Source organism: Ursus arctos, unplaced genomic scaffold (genome assembly GCF_023065955.2).
Source record: "Ursus arctos isolate Adak ecotype North America unplaced genomic scaffold, UrsArc2.0 scaffold_33, whole genome shotgun sequence".
Classification (NCBI taxonomy): Eukaryota; Metazoa; Chordata; class Mammalia; order Carnivora; family Ursidae; genus Ursus; species Ursus arctos.
The window spans coordinates 32,779,250-32,795,332 of NW_026623019.1; the positions used below are offsets into that span (position 1 = coordinate 32,779,250).

Below are 16,083 nucleotides of genomic sequence, written 5' to 3' on the forward strand. Positions count from 1 at the left end.
ACTCACACTGCTGCCCCGCCACCACCTGGGCCGCTAGGGTCGCCGCCGTTCATTCAGGGCAGGAGAACGGGCAGGGCCTTCTGAGCCACCGGCGACCATCGAAGACCCCCCGCGCCAATGTGCCTGGTCCCACGGCCCTGCACTCCAGTGCGCTCATCTCGAACCACCCCTCCGCTCATCGCAGAGCCAGCGGATCAGTCCTGCCAGCCTCCTGGGTGCTAACTCAAACCCTAGGTCGGACCCCAAGGGACCCATCCCAAGGTGCATGGCGGCGCAACGCCAGGGATTGGGGACCCCGGAGAACAAGCGCTGACTCACCCTTCCGCCCCACGGCCACACGGTCTGCTACGGGCGCCTCAGTACATTCAGTTCGGGAGAACAGGCAGGGCCCTCCTCGCCCCCGTCGTCCTTCAAAGGCCCACCACGCCAAAACGCTTGGGCCCACGCTCCCGCTCGAAGCGCCTCCACCTCGAGCCGCCCTTCTGCTCACCGCACAGCGGGCGGATCGGGCCTGCTGGCATCCTGGGTGCTAACCCTAAACCTAGGTCGACCCCCGAGGGGCCCCTCCTAAGTGGCCTTGCACCACAACGCCGGGAATTGAGGACCCGTGAAACCCAGCGTCGGACTCACCGTGCCTCCCCATTGCCACCCGGGCCACTATGGGCTCCGTCGGTCTTTCAGGACAGGAGGACGGGCAGGGCCCTCCGAGCCCCTGACGAACTTGAAGGCCCCCATGCCAATACGCTGGGGCGCACGCTCTCACTCGCCAGCGACCTCATCTCGGCTCGCCCCTCCACTCACTACACAGCCAGCGGATTGGGCCTGCAGGCCTCCTGGGGGCTAACACTAACCCTGGGTCGGCCCCAGAGGGGCCTCTCCCAACAGGCCTGGCGCCAGAACACCCGTGATTTTGGACCCCCAAGCCCCAGCGCCGGACTCACCCTGCCGCCCCGCCTCCACCTGGGCCACTAGGGGCACTGCCGGTCATTCAGGGTGGGAGAACGGGCAGGGCCCTCCGAGCCCCTGCGACATTCGAAGGCCCCCCGCCCCAAAACGCTTAGGCCCATGCTCCTTCTCGCCAGCGCCCTCACCTTGGCCCACGACTCCCCTCGCAGCACAGCCGGCGGATCGGGCCTGCTGGCCTCCTGGGGGTTAACCCTAACCATAGGTCGGCCCATGAGGGCCCCTCCCAAGGGGCTTGGTGCCGCACCGTGGGGATTGGGGACCCCCGAGCCCCTGAGCCGGACTCAACGTGACGCCCTGCCTCCACCCTGGCCGATAGGGGCGCCGCCGGTCATTCAGGGCGGGAGAACGGACAGGGCCCTCAGAGAACCCGAAGACCTTCGAAGGCTCCCAGCGCCAAAACGCTTGGGCCCACGCTCCCGCTCACCAGCAGCCTCACCTCGGCCTGCCCCTCCGCTCACCGCATAGCTGGCTGATCGGGCCTGATGGCCTCCTGGGAGCTAACCCAAATCATACGTCGGCTCCCAAGGGGCCCCTCCCAAGGGGCCTGGCACCGCCACGCCGGGGCTTTGGGACCCCCGAGCACCAGCGCAAGACTCACACTGCCGCCTCACCGCGACCTGGCCCGCTAGGAGCGCCGTCCTCATTCAGGGCGGGAGAACGGGAGGGGACCTCCGAGACACCAGCGACCTTCAAAGCCCCCCGTGCCAAAACGCTTGGGCCCACGCTCCGGATCGCCAGCGCCCTCACCTCGGCCCACCACTCCACTCGCCGCACAGCTGGCAGATCGGGCCTGCCAGCCTCCTTTGGGCTAACGCTACCCTAGGTCGGCCCCTGAGGGACCAATCCCAAGTGCCCAGCGCCGCCATGCCGGGGATTGGGGAACACCCCAGTGCCGGACTCACCTTGCCGCCCCGTCGCCAACCGGACCACTACGGGCGCCGCCGGTCATTCAGGGCAGGAGAACAGGCAGCGCCCTCCGAATCTCTGGCGACTACGAAGGCCATCCATGCCAAAACGCTTGGACCGACGCTCCCGGTTGCCAGCGCCCTCACCTCAGCACGCAACTTCAATCGCCGCAGAGCTGGCAGATCGGGCCTGCCGCCCTCCTGGGGGCTAACCCTAACCCAAGCTGGGCCCCAGAGGGACCCCTCCCAAGGGGACTGGCGCCCCAATGCCAGGATTGGGGAACCCAAGCCCCGACTGCGGTCTCACCCTGCCCCCGCGCCACCACCCGGGCCGCTGGGGCGCCCCCGGTCATTCAGGGCAGGAGAACAGGCAGGGCCCTTCGAGCCATGGCAACATTCGAAGGCCCAGGGTGCCAAAACGCTGGGGACCACGCTCCCGCTCTGCATCGCCCTCACCTCGGCCCAACCCTCTGCGTGCTGCACAGCCGCTGATCGGGTCCACCGGCCTCCTGGGGGCTAACCATAAACCTAGATCGACCCCCAAGGGGCCCCTCCCAAGGGCTCTGGTGCCGCAACGCTGGGGATTGGGGACCCCCGAGCCTCAGCACTGGATTCACACTGCCACCCAGCCGCCACGTGGGGGCTTGGGGTGCTGCCGTTCATTCAGGGCAGGAGAACGGGCAGGGCCCTCGAGACAAGGCGAACTTCAAAGGCCCCCCGCGCCAAAACACCCGGGCCCATGCTCCCGCTCACCAGTGCCCTCACCTCGGTCCGCCACTCCAGTCTCCACACAGCTGACAAATAGCGCCTGCCGGCATCCTAGGGGCTAAACCTAACCCTAGGTCAGCCTCCGAGGGGCCCCTCCCAACGAACCTGGCACCGCAACGCGGTGGACTGGGGACCCCCGAGCCCTATGCCCAGACTTACATGCTACCCCCGCCGCCACCTGGGCTGCTAGGGGCGCCGCCGGTCATTCCGGGAGGAGAATGGGCAGGCCCCGCCGAGTCACCAGAGACATTCGAAGGCCCCCGGTGCCAAAACGCTTGGGCGCACGCTCTTACTCGCCAGCGCCTTCACTTCAGCCCGCCCCTCCGCCCCACGCACAGCGGGCAGATCCTGCCTGCCGGCCTCCTGGGTGCTAACCCTAACCATAGGTCGGCCACCCAGGGGCCCCTCCCAAGGGTCCTGGTGCCGCTTCGCTGGGGATCGGGAACCTCAAGCCCCAGAGCCACACTCACCCTACCACAATGCCGCCACCCGGGCTGCTAGTAGCACTGCCGGTCATTCAGGGCGAAAGAAGGGGCAGGGCCTCCGAGGCCCCGGTGGCCTTCAAAGGCTCCCTGTGCCAAAACGCTGGTGCCCACGCTCCTGCTCCCCAACGCCCTCACCTCGGCCCCGCCCTCCGCTCCCCAGACAGTGGGCGGATCCCACCTGCCTGCCTCCTGGGGGCTAACCCTAACCCTAGGTCAGCCACCCAGGGGCCCCTCCCAAGGGTCCTGGTGCCGCTTCGCCGGGGATCAGGGACTCCAAGCCCCAGAGTGAGACTCAACCTGCCGCAACATCACCACCCGGCCCGCTAGGGGCGCCACCGGTCATTCAGGACTAGAGAATGGACATGGCCCTGGAGAAACCGGCGACATTTGAAGCCTCCCGCGCCAAAATGCAGGGGCCCACGCTCCCACTCGCCAGTGCCTTTACCTCGGCCCGCCCACCTCTCACCGCCCAGACAGAGGATTGGGTCTGCTGCGTTCCTGGGGGCTAACTGAAACCCTAGGTCGGCCCCGTGGGGCATATCCCAAGGGGCCTGGCTCTGCAATGCTTGGGATTGGTGACTCAGAGCCCCAGAGCAGGACTCACCCTGGTGCACTGTCGCCACCCGGGGCGCTAGGGGCGCTGACGTTCATTCAGGGTGGGAGAAAGGGCAGGGCCCTCCGAACCCACGCCGACCTTTGAAGGCGCCCCGAACCAAAACACTTTGGCCCAGGCTCATGTTCACCAGCACCCTCACCTCGGCCAAACTCTCTGCTTGACCCACAGGTGGTGTATCGGGCCTGCCGGCCTCCTGGGTGCTAACTCTAACCATAGGTTGCCCCCCGAGGGGCCTTCCCAAGGGGCCTGGCGTCAGAACGCTGGGCATGGGGACCCCGAGTCCAAGTGCCGGACTCACCCTGCTGCCCTTTAGGCACCCGAGCCGTTAGGGGCCCACCGGTCAATCGGGGCAGGAGAACGGGCAGGGCCCTCCGAGCCGCCACTGACCTTTGAAGGCCCCCCTGTGTTAAAACGCTTTGGCTCATGCTCAGGTTTGCCAGCGCCATCACCTGGGCCCAACACTCCGCGTGCTGCACAGCCGCTGATCGGGTCCACCGGCCTCCTGGGGGCCAACCGTAACCCTAGATCGACCCCGAGCGGCCTCTCCCAAGGGGCCTGGCGCTGCAAGGCCAGGAATTGGGGACCCCGAGCCTCAGCACTGGACTCACCCTGATGCCGAGCCACTGCCCGGGGGCTTGGGGTGCTGCCATTCATTCAGGGCGGGAGAAAGGGCAGGGCGCTCCGAGACACGGCGACCTTCAAAGGCCCACCACGCCAAAACACCTGGGCCCACGCTTCCGCTAGCCAGCGCCCTCACCTCAGACGGCTGCTCCGCACACCGCACAGCCAGTGGATCTGGCCTGCCGGCCTCCTGGGGATAACCCTAACCCGTGGTCAGGCCCCAAGGGGCCCCTCCGAAGGGGCCTGGTGCTGCAACGCTGGGCATTGGGGACCCCCGAACCCTAGTGCCGGACTCACCCTGCTGCCCCTATGCCACCCAGGACTTGAGTGGCGCCACCGGTCATTCAGGGAAGAACAGGCAGGGCCCTCTGAACCCCCGGCGACTTTCGAAGGCCCAACACGTCAAAACACTTGGGCCCACGCTCCCGCTCGCCAGCGCCCTCACCTTGGCCCTCCGCTCCCACACCACACAGCCAGTGGATCTGGCCTGCCGGCCTCCTGGGGGCTAACCCTAACCCTAGGTCGGCCCCGAGTGGACCCTCCCAGGTGGCCTCGCGCCGCAAAGCCAGGGATTTCGAACCCCCGAGCCCCAGTGCCACACTAACCCTGCTGCCCCGCCACACCTGGGCCGCGAGTGGCGCCGCAGGTCATTCAGGGCAAAAGAACGGGCAGGGCCCTCCGAGGCCCCGGCGACTTTCGTAGGCACCCACGCCGAAATGCTTTAACCCACGCTCCCGCTCACCAACGCCCTTACCTCGGACCGCTGCTCTGCACACTGCACAGCCAGCTGATTGGGGCTGCTGGCCTCCTGGGGTCTAACCCTAACCCTAGGTCAGTCCCCGAGGGGCACCTCCCAAGGGGCCTGGCACGGCAACGCTGGGGATGGGGGACCCCCGAGCACCGGCGCCGGACTCACCCTGCCGCCCCGCCACCTCCTGGGCCGTTAGGGGCGCCGCCGGTCATTAAGGATGGGAGAACGGTCAGGGCCCTCCGAGCCCCGGAGACCTTCGAAGGCCCCCTGCACCAAAACGCTTGGGCCCATGCTCCCGCTCGCTGGCGCCCTCACCTTGGCCCGCTGATCAGCTCACCGCACAGCCAGCGAATAGGACCTGTTGGCCTCCTGGGGGCTAACCATCAGCCTAGGTCAGACCCCGAGTGGACCCGCCCAAGGGGCCTAGCTCCGCAAGACAGGTAATGTGGACCCCCGAGCCCCAGTGCCGGACTCACCCTGCCGCCTTGCCACACCTGGGCCGCTAAGGGCGCCGCTGGTTATTCATGGCGAAAGAAGGGGCAGGGCTTTCCGAGCCCCCAGAGACATTCGAAGGTGCCCCCGCCAAAACGCTTGGGCCTACGCTCCCGCTCGCCAGCGCCCACACCTCGGACCGCTGCTACACAGACCGCATAGCCAGCCCATTAGGCCTGCCGGCCCCCTGGGGGCTAACCCTAAGCCTAGGTCTGCCCCCAAGGAGCCCATCCCGAGGGGCCTGGCACCGCAACGCCAGGGATTGGAGATCCCCGAGCTGCAGTGCGGGACTCCCCCTGTCGCCCCACCAGCAACGGAGCCGCTAGGGGCGCCGCTGGTTATTCAGGGCAGGAGAACTGGCAGGGAGCTCCTAGCCATGGCAACATTCGAAGGCCCAGGGCGCCAAAATGCTGCTGCCCACACTCCCGCTCCCCAGTGCCCTCACCTCGGCCCACCCCTCCGCTCGCTGCACAGTGGGTGGATCGTGCCTGCCGGCCTCCTGAGGGCTAACCCTAACCCTAGGTCGGCCCCCCAGGGGCCCCTCCCAAGTGGCCTGGCGCCGCAACGCTGGGGATGGGGACCCTGAGCCCAAGTGCCGGACTCACCATGCTGCCCTTCAGCCACCCGAGCCTCAGGTGCCCCACCGGTCAACAGAGCGGGAGAACAGGCAGGTCCCTCTGAGCCCCCGTCAACCTTCGAAGGCCCCCCGGGCTAAAACGCTTGTGCTCATGCTCAGTCTCGCCAGCGCCCTCACCTCGGCCAAACCCTCCACGTGCTGAAGAGCTGCTGATCGGGTCCACTGGCCTCCTGGGGGCTAACCATAACCCTAGATTGATCCCCGAGGGCCCCTCCCAAGGGGCCTGGCGCCGCAATGCCGGGGACTGGGGACCCCGAGCCTTAGCACCTGACTCACCCTGCTGCCCATCCGCCACCCAGGGGCTTGGGGGTGCTGCGGTTCATTCAGGGTGGGAGAATGAGCCGGGCCCTCCGAGACACGGTGACCTTCGAAGGCCCCCCGTGCCAAAACGCCCAGGCCCACACTCCCAATCACCAGCACCCTCAGTGCGGTCCGCCACTTCACTCTCCACACAGGTTGTGAATAGGGCCTGCCGGTCTCCTGGGGGCTAAAGCTAACCCTAGGTTGGCCCCCGAGGGGCCCCTCCCAAGGGGCCTGGCATCACAACGATGGGGATGGGGACTCCGAGCCGCAGTGGGGGACTCACCCTGCTGCCCCACTGCCAACGGAGCCGCTAGGGGCGCCGCTCTTTATTCAAGGCAGGAGAAGGGGCAGGGTCGTCTGAGCCATGGCAACATTCCAAGGCCCAGCGCGCCAAAACGCTGGGGCCCACGCTCCCGCTTGCCATCGCCCTCAACTCAGCCCACACCTCCGCTCCTCGCACAGCCAGCGGATCGGGCCTGCCGGCCTCCTGGGCGCTAACCCTAACCCTAGGACGGCCCCTGAGGGTCCCTTCCTAAGGGGCCTGGCACCTCAACGCCGGGGATTGGGGACCCCCATGCCCCAGCGTGGGATGCACGCTGCCGCCCCGCCCCACACAGGCCACTAGGGGCGCCGCCATTCATTCAGGGTGGGAGAACCGGCAGGGCCCTCCGAGCCCCCGCTGACCTTCGAAGGCCCCTTGCGCTAAAATGCTTGGGGTCATGCTCAGGCTCGCCAGCGCCCTCACTTCGGGGCAACCCTCCGCGTGTTGCACAGCCGCTGATCGGGTCCACCAGCCTTCTGGGGGCTAACCGTAACCCTAGATTGCCCCCGAACGGCCCCTCCCAATGGGCCTGGCGCCGCAACGCTGGAGATTGGGGACCCCTGAGCCCCAGCGCTGGACTCACCCTGCCGCCCAGCTGCCACCCGGGGTCTTGGGGTGCTGCTATTATTCAGGGAGGGAGAAAGGGCAGGGCCCTCTGAGACAAGGTGACTTTCAAAGGCCCCCGGCGCCAAAACGCCCGGGCCCATGCTCCTGCTCACCAGCGCCCTCACCTTGGTCCGCCACTCCGCTATCCACATAGCTGGCGAATAGGGCCTGCCGGCCTCCTAGGGGCTAAACCTAACCCTAGGTTGGCACCCGAGGGGCCACTCCCAAGGGGCCTGGCACCGCAACGCTGGGGATTGGAGATACCAGAGCCGAAGAACCTGACTCACCCTGCCGCCCCGCCGCCACCAGGGCGGCTAGGTGCGCCGCCAGTCATTCAGGGAGAATAGGTAGGGCCCGCCGAGTCCCCGAAGACATTCGAAGCCCCCCCGCGACAAAACACGGGCCCACGCTCCCGCTCCATAGAGACCTCACCTCGACCCACCACTCCTTTCGACACAGCTGGCAGATTGAGCCTGCTGGCGTCCTGGGGTCTGACCCTAACCCTAGGTCAGCCCCCGAGGGGCCCCTCCCAAGGGGCCTGGAGCCGCAACATGGTGGATTGCGGACCCCCGAGCCCCAGCGCTGGACTCACCTGCCGCCCTGCCGCCACCCAGGCCGCTAGGGGCGCCACGGGTCATTCAGGTGGGAGAACTGGCAGGCCCTTCCATTTCCCCTGTGACATTCGAAGGCCCCCGCTCAAAAAAGTTGGCTCCCACGCTCCTGCTCGCCAGCGCCCTCACCTCGGCCCGCCCCTCTGTTTGCTGCAGAGCCAGTGGATAGTGCCTGCCGGGCTCCTGGGGGCTAACCGAAAACCTAGGTTGGCACCGTGGGGCACATCCCAAGGGGCTTGGCTCTGCAACGCTGGGGATTGGTGACTCAGAGCCCCAGATCCAGATTTACCCTGCTGCACTGTCGCCACCCGGGCCACTAGGGACGCCGCTGGTCATTCAGGTGGGAGAACGGGCAGGGCGCTCCGAACCAGCACCGACCTTCAAAGGCACCCCGAACCAAAACGCTTGGGCCCAGGCTCATGTTCACCAGCACCCTCACCTCGGCCCAACTCTCCGCTCGACGCACAGGTGGTGTATCGGGACTGCCGGCCTCCTGGGGGCTGATCTAACCATAGGTCGGCCCCCTAGGGGCCCTTCCCAAGGGCCCTGAAGCCGCAACGCGGTAGATTGGGGACCCCCGAGCCCCAGCGCTAGACTCACAAGCCGCCCTGCCGCCACCCGGGCCGCTAGGGGTCCCGCAGGTCATTCAGGGTGGGAGAACTGGCAGGGCCCTCTGAGACATGGTGACCTTTGAAGGCCCCCCGCGATAAAACGCTTGGGCTCATGCTCAGTCTCGCCAGCTCCCTCACCTTGGCCGAACCCTCCGCATGCCGCACAGCCACTGATCGGGTCCACCGGTTTCCTGGGGGCTGACCGTAACCCTAGATCGACCCCCGAGGGCCCCTCCCAAGGGGCCTGGCACCACAAAGCTGGGGATTTAGGACTCCGAGCCTCAGCACCTGACTCACCCTGTCGCCCAGCCGCCACGCGGGGGCTTGGGGTGCTGCCCTTCATTCAGGGCGGGAGAACGGGCAAGGCCCTCCAAGACATGGTGACCTTCGAAGGCTCCCCGCGCCAAAACGCCCAGGCCCAAGCTCCCAATCACCAGCGCCCTCACCTCGTCCGCCACTTCACTCTCCACACAGGTTGCGAATAGGGCCTGCCGGCCTCCTGGGGGCTAAACCTAACCCTATGTTGGCCCCCCAGGAGCCCCTCCCAAGGGGCCTGTCGTCGCAACGCTGGGGATGGGGACCCCGAGCCCAAGTGCCAGACTCACCCTGCTGCCATTCAGCCACCCGAGCCTCTAGGGGCCCTCCAGTCAATCAGGGAAGGAGAATGGTCAGGGCCCTCTCAGCCCCCGCCGACCTTCGAAGGCGCACTGCGCTAAACACTTGGACTCATGCTCAGGCTCACCAGCGCCCTCACCTCGGCTTAACCCTCCGCATGTTGCACAGCTGCTGATCGGGTCCACCGGCCTTCTGGGGGTAACCGTAACCCTAGATCGACCCCCGAGGGGCCCGTCCCAAGGGGCCTGGCGCTGCAACGCCGGGGATTGGGGACCCCAACCTCAACACTGGCCTCACCCTGCCGCCCAGCTGCTACCCGGGTCTTGGGGTCCTGCCCTTCATTCAGGGCGGGAGAACGGGCGGGGCACTCCAAAACACGGCGACCTTCAAAGGACCCCTGCGCTAAAACACCCGGGCCCACGCTCCCGCTCACCAACGCTCTCAACTCGGTCCACCACTCCGCTATCCACACAGCTGGCGAATAGGGCCTGCTGGCCTCCTAGGGGCTACCCTAACCCTATGTTGGCCCCCAAAGGGCCCCTCCCAAGGGGCTTGGCGCCAGAAAGCGGGGGATTGGGGATACCCGAGCCGCAGCGCCTGACTCACCCTGCCGCCCCACCGCCACTTGGGCTGCTAGGGGCGCTGCCAGTCATTCAGGGAGGAGAATGGGCACGGCCCGCCGAGACCCCGGAGACATTCGAAGGACCCCAGCGCCAAAACGCTTGGGCCCACGCTCCCGCTCCACAGAGACCTCACCTTGACCCACCCCTCCTTTCGCCGCACAGCTGGCGGATTGAGCCTGCTGGCGTCCCGGGGGCTAAACCTAACCTTAGGTCATCCCCCGAGGGGCCCCTCCCAAGCGGCCTGGTGCCCCAACGCGGTGGATTGGGGACCCCTGAGCCACAGCGCCGGACTCACCTGCCTCCCCGCCACAACCCGGGCCACTAGGTTCCCCGCGGGTCATTCAGATTGGGAGAATTGGCAGGGCCCTCCGTTTCCCCTGCGAAATTCGAAGGCCCCCCGCTCAAAAAAGTTGGCTCCCATGCTCCTGATCGCCAGCGCCCTCACCTCGGCCCGCCCCTCCGCTTGCTGCAGAGCCAGTGGATACTTCCTGCCAGGCTCCTGGGGGCTAACCGAAACCCTAGGTCGACCCCATGGGGCACATCCCAAGGGGCCTGGCTCTGCAACGCTTGGGATTGGTGACTCAGAGCCCCAGAGCTGGACTCACCCTGCCACACTGTCGCCACCGGGTACGCTAGGGGCGCTGCTGGTCATTCAGGGCGGTTGAACAGTCAGGGCCCTGGAGAAACCAGCGACATTTGAAGCCTCCCGCGCCAAAATACAGGGGCCCACGCTCCCGCTTGCCAGGGCCTTTACCTCGGCCTGCCCACCTCTCGCCGCCCAGCCAGAGGATTGGGCCTGCCGGCCTCCTGGGGGCTAACTCTAACCCTAGGTCGGCCCAGGAGGAGCCCCTTCCAAGGGGCCTGGCGCCGCAACGCTGGGGATTTGGGATCCCCAAGCCACAGTGCTGGACTAACACTGCCGCCCCACCAAAAACGGATCCGCTAGGGGCGCCGCTGCTTATTCAGGGCAGGAGAATGGGCAGGGTGCTATGAGCCATGGCAACATTCGAAGGCCCAGGGCGCCAAAACGCTGGGGCCCACGCTCCCACTCGCCATCGCCCTCAACTCGGCCCGCCACTCCACTCCTCACACAGCCAGCAGATCGGGCCTGTCGGCCTCCTCGGCGCTAACCCTAACCCTAGGATGGCCCCTGAGGGTCCCTTCCTAACCGGCCTGGCGCCACAACACCCGGGATTGGGGACCCCCAAGCCCCAGTGCCGGATACACCCTGCTGCCCCGCCCCACACAGGCCACTGGTGCGCTGACGTTCCTTCAGGTTGGGAGAACGGGCAGGGCCCTCCAATCCCCCAGCGACCTTCCAAGGCCCCCCGCGCCAAAATTATTGGCCCACGCTCCAGCTCTCTGGCGCCCTCACCTCGGCCTGGCCCTCCGCTACCGCACAGCTGGCGGATCATGTCTGCCGGACTCCTAGGTGCTAACACGAACCCTAGGACGGTCCCAGAGGGGCCCCTCCCAAGGCGCTTTGCGCTGCAATGCAGGGCATTGGGGACCCCCAAACCTCACTGCCTGACTCACACTGCCACCCCACCACCACCCGGGCCGCTAGGGGCGCCGCTGGTCATTCAGGGCGAGAGAACGGGCAGGGCCCTCCGAGCCTCTAGCGACGTTCAAAGGCCCCCTGCACCAAAATGCTGGATACCATACTCCCGCTTGCCAGCTCCCTCACCGCGGCCCACTCCTCTGCTTGTTGCACAGCCAGCGCATCAGTCCTGCTGGCCTACTGGGGTTTAACCCTAACCCTAAACCCTAACCCCTAACCTAAAACCTTAAACCTTAACCCCAATCCTAATCCTAACCCTAAACCCTAACCCTTACCCTAACCCTAACCCTACCCTAAACCTAACAATAAAACCTAATCCTTAAACCCTAAACCCTAACATTAACACTAACCCTAAACCCTAACCCCTAACCCTAATCCCAAAACCCTAAACACTAAACCCTAACCTTAACCACTAACCCCAAACCCCAAACCCTAACCCTAAACCCTAACCCTACCCCGACCCCTACCATACCCCTAACACTACCCCTAACTCTACCCCTTCAGCTAACCCTACCCCTAACCCGTAACCTAACCCTAAACCTAACCCTAACCCATACCCTAACCCGTTCTCTAACCCTAACTCTAACCCGTACCCTAACCCTACCCCTAACCTGTACCCTAACCCTAACCATAACCCTAACATGTACTCTAACCCGTACCCTAACCCCTACCCAAACCCTACCCTAAACTGTACCCTAACCCGTAACTTAAACCGTACCCTAAACCTAACCGTAACCCTAACAAGTACCCTAACCCATATCCTAACCTTAACCCTAAACCCTAAACACTGACCCTAACCCATACCCTAACTCGTACCATAACCCGTACCCTAACCCTACCGGTACCTTAACCCTAACCCATACCCTAACCGTAACCCTAAACCCTAAACCGTAACCCGTACCCTAACCCTAAGCAGTACCCTTACCTTAACCTTAACCCATACCCTAACCCGTACCCTAACCCATACCCTAACCCGTACCCTATCCCTAACTCGGACCCTAATCCATACCCTAACCATACCTAACCCTAACCTGAACCCTAACCCATACCCTAAACCTTAACCGTACCCAATCCCTATCCCTAACCCGTTCCCTAACCCGTACCCTAACCCTAACCCTAAACCGTAACCTAACCTGTATCATAACCCTAAATTGTACCCTAACCCTAACCCGTACCCTAACCCTAACCTGAAGCCTAAACCGTACCCAAATCCATACGCCAACACTAACCCTAAACCATAACCTAACCCGTACCCTAAAACGTACCCTAATGCGTACCCTAACCTGTAACCTAACCCTAACCCGTACCCTAAACCTAACCCATACTAAAACCCTAACCCTAAACCTAAACCCAAACCCTAAACCCTAACCCGTACCCTAAACCCTAATCTGTACCCTAACCCATAACCTCTAACCTCTAACCCCCTAAACCCAACACTAATCCATACCCTCTCCTTCCCCTAACCCTAACTCATACCCTCACTCATAACCTAACCGTAACCCATACCCTAACCTTAACCCGTACTCTAATCCATACCCTAAACCCAGCGATTGGGTACACCTGAGCCCCACCATGGGACTCAGCCTGCCACCCCTCAGGAAACCATGCCCCTTGGGGCGCCACAGAGCATCCCGTGCAGGAGAACTGGTAGGGCCCCCCTGAGCCCCCAGCGATCCTCGGAGGCCCCATACACCCCAACCCTGAGGCCCACGCTCATCCCGCCCCACGCCTTCCCTTCAGCTAGCCACTGAGCTCGTTGCAGAGCCAGCAGATCAGGCCTGCCGGGTTCCTGGGGACTAGACCTGACCCTAGGTTGGCTGGGTAGGGCCCCTCCCCTGGGGCCCGGTGCCGCAGCCCCAGGGACTGGGGACACCTGAGCCCCACTGCAGGACAAAGCCTGCCAGCCCGCAGGAAACCATGCCCCTTGGGAGGCTGTAGAGCATTCAGGGCGGGAGAACCAGGAGGGCCCCCAGAGCCCCCCGCGAACTTCGGCAATCCCTAAACCCAACCTTGAAGCCCATGCTCACCCCACCCCATACCCTCACCTCAGCCCGCGGCGGAGCTCGCGACATAGTGGGCAGATCTGGCCTGCGGGGTTCCTGGGCCCCAACCCTAACGCTAGTTCATCTGTGGAGGGGCCCTTCCCCAGGAGCCTGGAGCCGCAGCCACGGGAATTCGGGACACCTGAGCCCCCAGCAGGACACAGTCTGCCACCCCGCAGGAAACTGTGCACCTTGGGAGGCCATAGAGCATTCAGGACTAAAGAACCATGAGGGCCCTCCTGAGTCACCAGTGAACTTCAGCGGCCTCCCGCACCCCAACCCTGAGGCCCATGCTCACCCTCCCCACACCCTCACCTCAGCCCGTGTGGCTAGCCATACAGCCAGCAGATAGGGCCTGCGGGGCTCCTGGGGCCTAACCCTAGCCCTAGGTCGGCCGCGGGTGTGGGGGCCTCCCCAGGAGCCTTACACCGCAGCCCCAGGGACTTGGGATACCTGTGCCCCACCGCAGAATTCAGCTTGCCACCCGACAGGAAACCATGCCCCTTGGGGCTCTACGGAGCCTACAGGGCACGAGAATTTGGGGAGGCCACCGGAGCCCGTCCCCATCCTTTGGCAGCCCCCCGTGCCCCAACCCTGAGGCCCATGCTCACCCTCCCCCATGGCCTCCTCTCAGCCCTCCACAGAACTTGCCGCACAGCCTGCTGATTGTCCCTGCCGGGCTCCTGGACCCTAACCCTTACCCTAGGTTGGCCACAGAGGGGCCCCTCCCCAGGGTTCTGGCACCCCACTCCGGGGGATTGGGGACACCCAAGCCACACCGTAGGACTCAGCCTTCAGCCCACAGTAAACTGTACCATGTTGGGGAACAACACTGCATTCAGGGCAAGAGAATTGGGGCACCCTGAGAGCCCCTTCTGGTGAACCCCGACCTTTGTGTGCCCTTCCGGATGAAACCCCAAGGCTCACACTCACCCGCCCTTGTGCCCTCATCTCACTCGGCCTGGGAGCTCTCTGAGCACTGGGCAGTTCGGACCTGCTGTCTCTTGAGGCCTAACCTAACCCTGGGTCTTCTGCTGAGGGTCCCTCCCCGTTTGCCTGCCTCCAAGGCAGCAGGCATTGGGCTCACCTCTGCACGTCTAGAGGACTCAGCCTGCCCCACAGCAGGAAACTGTCCATTTAGGGCTGCAGCAAGGATTCATAGGAAAATCGGAGGGCCCCCCTCAGCCCATCCCAGGCAACCCCCAATTTCAGAGATCTCCCCGGATCCAATTAGTAGCTTCACACTGACCTTTAAACTTGCTCTCCACGGAGATCTTTTGAAATTCTCCACACTTCCAACCGATGGCATCATCCAGCTTCAGTGCCTTACCCAGCTTTAGCTCTTGAGATTGATTAAAATGGGAAGTCATTTCACTGATGATGACGTACTGGTGACCAAAAGATACATGCATAAATGCTTCATATTACTTGGTTTCAGGGAAATGCAAATCTAAACCCCTATAGATGCCATATCACACGAGGCCGAATATCTAAAAATAAGAAGACATGAAACTATACATGTTGGAGAGGATGTGGAGAAACGGGAACCCTCTTACACCCCTGTACGAACGCAGTCCGGTACAGCCACTCTTGAAAATGGTACGGAGTTTCCTCAAGAAGTTATAAATAAAGCTACCCTATGTCCCAGCAATTGCACTACTGGGTATTTACCCCAAAGAGACAGAGGTAGTGAAGACGGGACACATGGACCCCAGTGTTCATAGCAGCAATATCCATAATAGACAAACTGTGGAAGGAGTGCAGATGACCATGGATAGATGAATGGATAAAGAAGATGTGGATCAAATACACAATGGAATATTACTCAGCCACCAGAAAGGATGAATACTTACCATCACACCGACCTGGGTGGAGCTGGAGGGTATTATGCTGAGTGGAATAAGTCAATGAAAGAAAGACAATGATCATGTTCTTTCACTCCTATGTGGAATATCAGAAACAAGGAAGAAGACCATAGGGGAAGGAAGGGAAAATACAATGGGAAGTCATCAAAACCCATGATGGACTCTTAACTATCACAAGAAACTGATGATTGTTGGAGGAGAAGTTGGGGGGGGCATAACTGGGTGAGTAGCATTAAGGAGGTCACACGATACAATGAGCACTGGGTGTTACACACGACTGAAAATTTATTGAAGACTACATCTGAAAGTAAAGATGTACTGTAAGTTGGCTAATTGAATTTAAATTAAAGAACAAAAGGCCTCGAATAAACAATCCTAAACATTTGTATGGAACCACTAAAGATTCCGAACAGCCAGTGCAATGTGGAAAAGAAAAACAAAGCTGGAGGACACACAATTTCAGATTTCAGGTTATACTACAAAGCTGCAGTCATCCTAACAAGACAGTACAGCACAAAAATAGACACAGTGACCAAAGGAACAGGATACAAGTTCAGACAGAAACCCATAATTATGTGGTCCATGAATCTTATACAAAGCAAGCAACAATATCAAAAGGGAAATGGACAGTCTCTACAACAAATGGTGTTGGGAAAACTAGACAGCTACGCACAAAAGAATGA

The 16,083-nt window shown here is 62.9% G+C and overlaps 1 long non-coding RNA gene across 2 annotated transcripts in view; it reads right to left on the reverse strand.

The window, feature by feature from the left end:
* Window positions 1-16,083, reverse strand: part of LOC130542365 (uncharacterized) — a 46,517-nt gene that overhangs the window by 20,640 nt on the left and 9,794 nt on the right. For both annotated transcript variants that reach the window (XR_008956863.1, XR_008956864.1), the window contains exon 2: window positions 14,785-14,923. This is a non-coding gene — a long non-coding RNA (uncharacterized LOC130542365). The remainder of the gene's footprint in view (window positions 1-14,784; window positions 14,924-16,083) is intronic.